This window comes from Rattus norvegicus, chromosome 15 (genome assembly GCF_021556685.1).
Source record: "Rattus norvegicus strain SHRSP/BbbUtx chromosome 15, alternate assembly SHRSP_T2T, whole genome shotgun sequence".
Lineage (NCBI taxonomy): Eukaryota > Metazoa > Chordata > Mammalia > Rodentia > Muridae > Rattus > Rattus norvegicus.
The window spans coordinates 94955507-94967254 of NC_141548.1; the positions used below are offsets into that span (position 1 = coordinate 94955507).

The following is an 11748-nucleotide window of genomic DNA, read 5'->3' on the forward strand; positions in this document are numbered from 1 at the left end:
ACTATTACTAAAATACATTGCGGTTTTCTGTAAGATTCTTTAAATAGTGCATACATGGATAGTTTTTCTAATTCTAACATAATATTTTTGCTTTGTTATTGTTTCACACTAAATAAACACTGATGGAGAACTTAAATAAGGTATATTACTAATAAAACTCTGTATTTTACCAAGATGACCTTTTACAAAATTCTCTGTAGATAATTATTTATGATCTTTTAAAAAATCCAGGATCATATTTTATCTCTTTATAATGTTATATATTAATTAGGAGAAAATATGAGCTAGATTGTCAGTGCTGTTTAGTGCATTTTTAAAAAAACTATAAATTCTTTTTGAGTTTATGGTTATTCATGGTAAAATCTGTTTTCTTTTCTAATATCATGATGGAAACGTTTTCTGAACTAGAAGTTTCTCTCTTTGATTTTATTTCCCCAACACATGTGCACAAACTTTATATGTAACTTCTGTTTTATAGCACAGATATTAAAATGTGTGAGAATAATATTCCAGATTTAATTATGTCAGCAATGTTAATGCTTCATCAAGGGTGTCCTTAATTAAAATTGCTTTTTATTCATTCTTCTGAAGGTACAAGTTGATGAAGAATTCAGTGAGCATTGTTACAGCTTCCAGACTGTGTGCTGGTTCATATCAATGTGGAAGAAGCTTTATTTACAATTGATTTTTTGTTCTTTGTGAAAACAAAAACAGAATGGAGAAGACAATCCTTTTGGAATATGAAGGAAAAAACATGGGCTTCACAGAATATTGAAATAGTTTAAACAGTACTCTCAGGGATTCACAGACTCAGGTTGAAATTTGTGTTATTTTCGTATTCAGATTATTATGTGTGCCAGAAGATCCATGTTTTTGGTTTTCCCTCAACCATGTGACTAAAATTAAAATTGTGACTGTGTCCCACATCCTTAATTTTATATTTAGCTGGAGTCAGGTTACCCTTTTTGGAATTTTTATCACCAGAGGGGAAGCTATAGACATAATTGAGATCTTGTCTCTAAGGATCATATTTAGGATTATTTTCATTCTATAGTGTACCTCATAATATACAATTATTTTTTTCTCTTTTTTCCAGAGCTGGGGACCGAACCCAGGGCCTTGTGCTTGCTAGGCAAGCACTCTACCACTGAGCCAAATCCCCAACCCCATAATATACAATTTTAAATAATAATTATCTGTCAATTTGATAGGTTTTTTTTGATTCAGCTATCTACAATTCCTCTTACAAAGCAGTCAGCTCCAATGTCTTTGGACATTTAGGTCTGTTTCTTGTAAAGTGTTTAAAATGTACCAATCATGAATCAAAATAAAGTAACATCCTAACATAATAAGATATGTTTTACTATATATGTTTGTTATCTACCTTCAAGTATTGAAGGTCATGAATAAATGTGTGGTATAAATTGTATAAATTGTATAACACACCATGTTACTACTTCCTTCTCTAACTTCTACTGTCTTAAAACTTGTACTTAAGAGAGTTCTACTTATATTGTTCTTTATTTTGGTCATGAGTCATAGCTTTCATTGCTATCATTTCTGTAAACCAAGGCTAAATGCAGGCAGAATAATAGTAATCTTAGCTCAATATTTTGAGTCTAACTGTCTCCTATGATATGAAAAAATACACTTGGTAAATATGGTAAAAAGTAAATTATAGATAAGGTTTTAACTTAAATATTTACTGATATTACAGCAAACATATAGTAGTTAATATAGCCTTTGGTAACTTATTACCATTTCGAAACACTTAAGTGAGGTGATAATCTTGCATAACAGTAAGAAGAGATTAAGGATCATCCAGAAGATTAGAAATAGCAAAGATAAAGCAGGGATTGAGGGAATGGCCAACAAATGACTGTCCCCAGTGGAGACCATCTCATAGGCAAGAACCATCCCTGACATTATCAATGATACTCTGTTATGCTTGCAGACAAGAACGTAGCATAACTGTCCTGTGAAAGCCTCCACCCAACAGACAAAAGTGATGCAGAGACTCATACCCGAACATTATATGGATCATTTTTGAGATGGGAAAGTTGGAATTGGGGGAGAACTTGCATCATGTGGTACAGGAAAATGAAGAAGGGTGGATATTGGTTTGTAAAGTGAATAAATAAATAAATTTAAAATAAAGGCTGGAAAAAAGATTTCCAAGCAATCTTATCAAAAAAGCAAGGTGGGTTAACCACTCTACCATCTAATAAAACAGATTTATCAAAAAAATAATTTCCAAAGATAGGGAAGGACATTCATACACATCAAAGGAACAAACACACCAAGATGATGTCTTAATTCTGAACATCTATGCCCCAAATACAAGGGCATTCCCATCAGTAAAAGACACATTACTAAAGTTTAAACTGCATGTTGAACTCTACATTGATTGTGGGACTTTAACACCCTTCCCTCACCAATGAACAGATCATTGAGACAAAATCTAAACAGAGAAATAATAAAATCAACCAAAAGTTTGAATCAAATGGGCATGGCATATATCTACAGAACATTTCTCCCAAACACAAAAGAATACACATTCTCCTCAATACCTCACAATCTTTCTCCAAAACTGACCATATAGTGAGTCAGAAAACAAGACTCAACACAAACAAGATAATGGAAATAACTCAATTACTAAAGTGGATTAAAGTGGGACTTCATTTCTACTCAATGATCACTGGGTGAGAGAAAAAAGATGAGAAAAGAAATGAAAGATTTTCTAGAATTTAATGAAAATGAAGGCACAATATACCCAAAAGCTGGGTATCAATTAAGGCAGTGTTAAGAGGAAAGTTCATAGCACTATGTGCCTTCATTAAGAAATTGAAGAGATCTTACACTAGCAATTTTAAAACACACCTGAAACATCTAGGACAAAAAAAAGCAAACACACCTAAAAGGAGTAGTTGGAAATAATCAAACTCATGGGTGAAATTAATAAATCAGAGACAAACAGAACAATACAAAGAATCAACAGAACCAAGAGCTAGTTCTTTGAGAAAATCAATAAAATAGACAATTCCTTAGTGAGACTACTTAAATGGTACAGAGATGGTATCCAAATTTATATATATAAATATATACATCAGAATATATATGTGTAAATTTATATATATTTCTATATCAGAATATATATATGATATATATATATCATATATATAAAAGAAATGAATAAATGAATAGGGGGACATAACAATAACAATGACGGACTCCAAAGAATCCCTTGGTCTAAATTCAAAAACCTGTAGAACACAAAATTGGAAAATCTAAAAAAATGAATGGATGATTTTTTAGATAGATATTTCTTACAAACGTTAAATCATGATTAGATAAACGGTTTAAATGGTCCTATGTGCCCTAAGGAAATAGAAGCATTTAAACCTTTCCCAACCAAAAAAAAAAAAAAAAAAAAAAAAAAAAAACAAAATCCCAGGACTACATGGTTTTTTGAGCAGAATTATACCAGATGTTTAAAGAAGAGCTAATATAAATACTCTTCAAACTATTCACAAAACAGCAACAGAGGGAACATTGCCAAACTCATTCTGTGAGACCATAGTAACCCTGATACATAAACAAAAGTAAGACTTGACAGAGACAATTTCAGACCAATTTCCCTTATGAACATCAATATTACTCAGTAAAATACTTAACAAAGGAATTCAAGAACACATCAAGCATATCATCCAGCATGGTCAAGTACACTTCATCCTGGAGACTCAGGGATGACTGAATGTCTGTATGTAGAAGAATGCTAATAGTTCCATATGTATTAAAAAATCCATCAATGTAATCTACCATACAAAAAACTGAAAGAAAAAACACACATGATCATCTCCATAGATGCTGCAAAAGCCTTTGACAAAGTCCAACACACATTCATGGTAAAAATATCAGAGATATCAGAGATACAAGGTGCATAAATAAACACAATAAAGGCAATATATACTAAGTCAATAACCAACATCAAATTAAGTAAGAATAAACTTAAAGCAATTCCACTAACTTCAAAGACAAGACAATGTTTTCCAGTTTCTCTCTATCTATTAAATACAGAAGGTTATCTAGAAGAATAACACAACTAAAGGAGTTCAAGGGGATATAAGTTCAAAAGAAAGAAGTCAAAAGTATTGCTATGTATAAACGATATGATGGGACACATAAGTGACCCCCAGAAGTCTACCGGGGAGCTCCTACAGCTGATAAACACCTTCAGCAATGTGGCTGCATATAAAATTAACTTTAAAAATCAGTAGCCCTCCTTTATACAAATGATAAATTGATAAGAAAAGATGAGGGAAACAGCATCCTTTACAATATCCACAAATGATATAAAATATTTTCTGTAACTTCAATAGAGCATGTGCAAAACCTGTATGAATAAACCTTCAAGTATCTGAAGAAAGAAACCGAGAAGATATCAGAAGATGTAAAAATCTCTCAGTAAAATTAACATAGAAAAAAATGGGTATCCTTGAAAAATTAATCTACATGTTCAATGAAATTCCCATCAAATCTCCAACACTATTCTTCACAGACCTTATAAGGGCAAATTCTCAACTTCATATGAAAACACAAATTACTGAAAACAGCTAAAACAATCCTATACGTTGAAAGAACTTCGAATGTATCATTATCACTGACTTCAAGTTATACTACAGAACAATAGTAAAAAAATAAAAACAAAAAACTGCATTTTATTGGTGTAGAAACAGATATGTTGATCAACAGAATCAAATCTAAGATTAAAAATTAAACCCAGATACAGCCGCTTGATTTTTGACAAAAGGTCAATATCATTCAGGAAAAGAAAAAAGGTCTTGAACAAATGATGCTGGTCTAACTAGATGTCTGTGTGTAGAAGAATGGTAATAGGTTCATATTTATCACATTGATCAAAACTTATGTCCAAGCGAATTCTGATTCAACATAAAATAAGTACACTAAATTGAAGAAATAGGAAGTGGAGAATAGTCCTGAACACAGAGGCGCATTTAGTCTTGCTGTGACTTGATGTACCAGGTAGGGTACATCACGGAAGCATGGGGATGCTTCAGCTACTCTGAAGAAAAGGGGCTGGAGGGTGTGTGAGGGAGTCTGAGGGTCTGACTGGGAGAAGAGGAAGGTGGGGCAGTGATTGGGATGTAAAATGAAAAAAAAATAAATAAATTGTGAAGAAAAATTAGACATTAAAGAGGACCTAGATATTATTAAGAAAATTTTTCAAAATTCAAGTTGCTCTATTGCAATTTCCAGAATAATTAATTTCACGTGTGTTTTAAAAGCTTATTGTCTTATCACTGTGAACATTCAGTTGTTCGGTCTGAACTCCAAAAGGAACAGTAACCCAGTTACACTGAACATACACATTTACCTGATTACGGATTATAGTAACATCTCTAATAAAATCTACAGCTTCGTGGGGAACCTGGCTTCAGGACAGGAATACAGAATTTTAAAGGAATCCCCAGGAATCTAGTACTATTAGAACATTAAGGCAAATGTTAAGTATATTCCTCACGTCCGAGAAATCTAAAAGGATATGGGGAAACCCACAAAGTAATCTCAATGGATACATAGCTCCATGAGTCCCCAAATCTAAATAACAAAATTAAGGGTGTTGGGGATTTAGCTCAGTGGTAGAGCGCTTGCCTAGGAAGCGCAAGGCCCTGGGTTTGGTCCCCAGCTCCGAAAAAAAAATTAAGGACTATTAGATTAAAACGGAAATTATAAAACAAATACTCAGAAGGAAAATACATAAATGAGTAGTGACATGAGTTGGGACAAAGGGAAAGCAATCTATAGTACTCCTGAGACATTGACCCGTAAAGCATGTAGATTACCTGTCTATTCAGGAACCAAGGATCAAAAGTATTTAATAAAAAATTATGTTTATTAGGAAAATATTTGTATCATCAATAATAATAGAATACAGCTTTTAGCATGAAATTGACAAAGTATTTAATATTGCAAGTTATCTACAAATGATTTAAATATATTCAACTATATACATTAATTACATATGAACAGAATACAATTCTATATAAGTCTCTGTTCCCAGAATTTGGTGTGTATTTAAATAATTATCTAGCTCCAATCTCCTATCCACATCAGGCTGACAGTTTATACACATTTCCCATCCTCTACCGAGGTGAGTCATAATTTTGCATCCATTAAAAATGGGCTACTTGTAGCAACTTGTGTGAAAAATGTATCAGGAAGTAAAAGAAGTGGTTACCCTGGGGTTCAGAAACCTGACTAATGTCCCATCAGCCAAGCAGTCAAGGTTATGTTCTCATGGTATTAACACTGCCTCAATATCCCTGGCAATGGTGGCTTCACATTCCTGTAGTCATTCTAGCAAAAAGCTACCACATTGCAAGAAAAACCTCAAAACAAAATAAAGCTAACTAGTTCTACACTCAAGTGCCAAAGTCAGCAAAGTCAAGGAAAGCTTGTAGAACTTTCTAGCACAGGAAGGTCTGTAAACAATGATGACAATTCAGTGTGTTGCAGTAGGCCTGCAACTTTGAAAAAGGAAGGGAGCCATCTTCCAGTAACTCGCCAAAATGACCAACACAAAAGGAAAGAGGAGAGGCACTCGGTATATGTTCTCTAGGTCTTTTAGGAAACATGGAGTTGTTCCTTTGGCCACATACATGCAAATCTACAAGAAGGGTGATATTGTGGACATCAAGGGAATGGGCACTGTTCAGAAAGGAATACCCCATAAGTGTTACCACGGCAAAAACGGAAGAGTCTACAATGCCACCAGCATGCTGTGCGCATCATTGTAAACAAACAAGTTAAAGGCAAGATTTTGGCCAAGAGGATCAATGTGCGGATTGATCATATCAGGCACTCAAAGAGCAGAGTCAGCTTCCTGAAGCGTGTGAAGGAGAACGATCAGAAGGAATAGGAAGCCAAAGAGAAGGGTACCTGGGTTCAGCCGAAGCGCCAGCCTGCGCCACCCAGAGAAGCCCACTTTGTGAGGAATAACAGAAAGGAGCCTGAGCTGCTGGAGATCATGCCATACGAATTCATGGCCTAATGGACAAAAGGAAATAAAGGACCCGGACTGCAAAGTGTGTTTCTTAGGAAAAAGAAAGAAAGAAAGAAAGAAAGAGAGAGAGAGAGAGAGAGAGAGAGAGAGAGAGAGAGAGAGAGAGAGAGAGAGAGAGAGAGAAGGAAAGAAAGAAAGAAAGAAAGAAAGAAAGAAAGAAAGAAAGAAAGAAAGAGAGAAAGAAAGAGAGAAAGGAAGAGGAAGAGAGGAGAAGAGAGCATTGGGGAAAGCTGTTTTTTTTTGTTATTGTTTTTTGTTTGTTTGTTTTAATTGCATTTAATCTTTTTTTACAGTCCACATTTTATCCCCCTCATGGTCCACCCACTGACTGTTCCATATCCCATCCCTCTTCCCCTCTCTCCACCAGGATATCCCCACCACCCACAGCCCACCCCACCAGACCTTCCCACTCTATGGGGACGCCTTCCTCTTGAGGCTTAGGTACGTATTCTCTGACTTGAGTCCAGACCTTGCAGTCCTCTGCTGTATATGGGTTGGGGGGCTCATATCAGCTGGTGTGTGCTGCCTGGTTCATGGTTCAGTGTCTGAGAGATCCCCAGAGTCCAGGTTAGCTGAAGTGTTGGACTTCCTACAGTGTCGCCCTCATCCTCAGCTTCCTCCAGCTTTTCCCTAATTCAGTTGCAGGGGTCAACAGCTTCTGTTCATTGGTTGGGTACACATATCTGCATCTGACTCTTTCAGCTGCTTCTTTGGTCTTTCGGAGAGCAGTCATGATAGGTCTCCTTTTGTGAGCACACCACAGCCTCAGAAATAGTGTTAGGCCTTGGGGCCTCCCCTTGAACTGGATCTCACTTTGGGCCTATTGCTGCACTTCCTTTTCCTCAGGATCTTCTCCATTTCCACCCCTCATTTCTTTCAGACAAGAATAATTCTGGGTCAGAGATTTTGACTGTGGGATGGTAATCCCGCCCCTCACTTGTTGCCCTGTCTTTCTGTTGGAGGTGCGCTATACAAGTTCCCTCTCCCCACTGTAGGGCATTTCATCTAAGGTTCCTCACTTTGAGTCCTCAGAATCTCTCACCTCCCAGATTTCTGGTATATTCTGGAGGGTCCTTCAACTTCCTACTTCCCAAGGATGCCTGTTTCAATTCTTTTTGCTGGCTCCCAGGACTTCAGTCCTGTTCCCCCGACCCATTACCTGATCATATTCCCCTCTTCCCCTCCCTGTCCCCTTTCCCACCCAGGTCCCTCCTTCCCTTCCCCCTCCTGTGATTGCTTTTCTTTTCCCTCCCAAGTGAGATTAAGGCATCCTCTCTTGGGCCCCTCAGCTTACTAACCTTTTTTTGAGATTTGTGGATTCTGTCCTGGGTATTCTGTACATTTTCTGGTTAATATCCACATATTAGTGAGCATTGTCTGATGGTTTTACTATTAGTAGTTATAATAAAGATGAGAATTTTGATCATTGAAACCAAGCATACATCTTCTGTGATTGGGGTGACATAGTGAAGGTTTATAATCTGCACCATACTCTCCAGGATAGCTTTATCAATGCCAGTCATTATGAACTTTATATGTTTATTTAGGATTTCTTCCTTATAATAAAGTCTTTAATAAATGAGAAGGTACCGTAGTTGTATGTTTTCATAATCTATGTTCCTGGAAGGTTATCAAAAATAACCTCTTGCACATGTGTTAGCCTACACTGACTAGGGAGTACCTATTAAAATAGTTCTCAAATTGTCATCTACATTCTGTCTTAAAATTTTCACGTATGTTATGTCTATTCTGGACTTTTGCATGTCAAAATGTCAAAAATGATCAAGACAAGAAAGAAAAGATAATTACTATTGCAATATTCAGAAAAATTTTCAAGTCCAAGTGGATCAAGGATATCCATATAAATCAGATATGCTCAAACTAATAGAAGAAAAAGTGCAGAATAGCCTTGAACACATGGGCACTGAGGAAAATTTCCTGAACAGAACATCCATGGCTTATGCTCTAAGATCAAAAATCAGCAAATGGGACCTCATAAAACTGCAAAGTTTCTGTAAGGCAAAGGACACTGTCATTAGGACAAAAAGGCAGCCAACAGATTGGGAAAAGATCTTTACCAATCCTTCATCCGATAGAGGGCTAATACCAATATATACACAGAAGTTAAGAACATCGATGCCAGACATTCAAATAATCTTATTAAAAAGTGGGTTACAGAACTAAACAAAGAATTCTCAACTGTAGAATATCAAGTGGCTGAGAAGCACCTAGAGAAATGTTCAACATCCTTAGTCATCAGGGGAATGTAAATTAAAACAACCCTGAGATTCCACCTTAAAACAGTCAGAATGGTTAAGATAAAAAACTCAGGTGACAGCAGATTCTGGCAAAGATGTAGAGAAAGGGGAACACTACTCCATTGTTGGCGGGAGTGCAAGCTGGTACAACCACTCTGGAAATCAGTATGGAGGCTCCTCAGAAAATTGAACATAGTACTAACTATGGACCTAGCTAAACCACTACTGGGCATATACCAAAAAGATGCTCCAACATATAACAAGGACACGTGCTCCATTATGTTCATAACAGCCTTATTTATAGAAGCCAGAAGTTGGAAAGAACCCAGATGCCCTTCAACAGAGGAATGGATACAGGAAATGTGGTACATCTACACAATGGATTAAAATGAAATTCATACCAAATGGATGGAACTAGAAAATATTGTCCTTAGTGAAGATGAAACACACACACACACACACACACACACACACACACACACACACACACACACGGTAGGGACTCACTGATAAGTGGATATTAGCCCAAAATTTCTGATTACCCAAGATACAGTCCACGGACCACATGAAGTTCAAGAAGGACTACCAAAGTGTGGATGCTTCAGTCCTTCTTAGAAGGGGGAACAAAAGTATTCATAGGAGGGAATACAGAGACAAAGCTTAGAGCAGAGACTGAAGGAAATGTCATCCAGAGACTGCCCTACCTGGGGATCCATCTCATATACAGCCAACAAACCGAGACAATATTGCTTATGCGAAGAAGTGCATGCTGACAAGAGCCTAATATAACTGTCTGCTGAAACGCTCTGCAGAACATGACAAATACAGAGTGGAAGCTTGCAGTCAACCTTTGAACTGAGAACGGGGACCTATTGAAGGGATGAGAGAATGGATTGGAGGAGCTGAAGCAGTTTGCAACCCCATAAGAACAATGATACCAACCAAGCAGAGCTCCCAGGGACTAAATCACTTTCCAAAGTGTACACATGGACAGTCCCATGGCTCCAGCTGCATATGTAGCAGAGGACGGCCTTGTTGGGAAATAATGGGAGGAGAAGCCCTTGGTCCTGCCAAGTCTGGACCAACTGATGTAAAGGAATGTCAGGACAGGGCGGTGGGAACAGGTGGGTGGGTGGGGGAACACCCTCATAGAAGTAGGGGCAGGGGGAATTATATATGGGGGAGTTATGAATGGGAGACGGGGAAAGCGAAAAACATTTGAAATGTAAATAAAAAATATCCAATAAAAATGTTTTTTTCAGAATTCTCTTCCAAGATTTTCTGTCTGGGATGTTTCTTTTATTCTGAGCGATGGTCACTTGCATTCTGAACTGCTAATCTATCCCTGCCAGCTTAAAATCTCATATTTTGGTTAAGATATCGCATCCAGTTTTTGTACTCATATGCTTACTATGCTGTGGCAGTTCTCATTCATTCATTCATCAATATATCAGGACAATTACATTTTCCTGATATGAAGCATCTCCTTTAGTCAATCCAGTCAAATTTAGTGATAAGTTAGCATCTCTGAGACTACTTTAGTAATACTACCAATCTATATAATCTTTACAAATTACGTGCTTCCTGGTGGTCTTTTGGCTTGTCTGTTTTCTTTCCATTTTTAATTTAAGGAGAAAAGTACCTGGAAAGAACTTGTAAAACCAATTCTTGTTTTTGTGATTCTAATTCTAAGTATAGTGCCTAATGCATACAAATAAAATAGTAAATATCAGGTTGTCTATGTTACAAAGAAAACTTAAATTATACGGGAATAGTAAAGGCAGAGTGGACAATACATTGGTTTTGGTTCAAATCTGTATGACTTAGCAGGATAGGGTTGAATAAAACATTGCTTCAAATTGTACTTGGCTGAATGTAATGCCAATTCATGCAGAGAATAAATGAACATAAATGTTCACAAGAGAAAAAGGCCAAAGGCACTGTTAATAACAAAGATAAGCATTAGGAGGCGAATGGCTTATCCAACAGAGGTCTTTACAGAACGTGAAAGAAAAACTCTCAACCTCATATGGAAAAACAAAACTCCCAGGATAGCTACAACTATTTTGTATAATAAAAGGACCTGTGAAGGCATCCCTGATTTCAACCCGTACTACAGAGCAATAGTAATAAAGACCTTATGGTACTGTATATGGACATAAAATAGTATATATCAGGTTGTTATTAGGTTAATCAAAGGAATTGAATACAGGTTCCAGACATAAACCCACACACCTAAGCACACTTGATTTTTGACAAAGAAGCCAAAACCATACCATAGAACAAAGAAAGCAACTTCAACAAATAGTGCTGGCCTAACAAGATATCTGCATGTAGAAGAACGAAAATAGATACGTATTTATAAACTTGCACAAAACTCAAATCCAAGAGGACCACTGCCCTCAA

At 36.6% G+C, this 11748-nt stretch overlaps 1 pseudogene; it reads left to right on the plus strand.

Annotated features, from left to right (window-relative positions):
• Positions 1-6563: 6563 nt before the first annotated feature.
• Positions 6564-7072, plus strand: LOC148001130 (large ribosomal subunit protein eL21 pseudogene; annotated as a pseudogene).
• The last annotated feature ends 4676 nt before the right edge of the window (positions 7073-11748 follow it).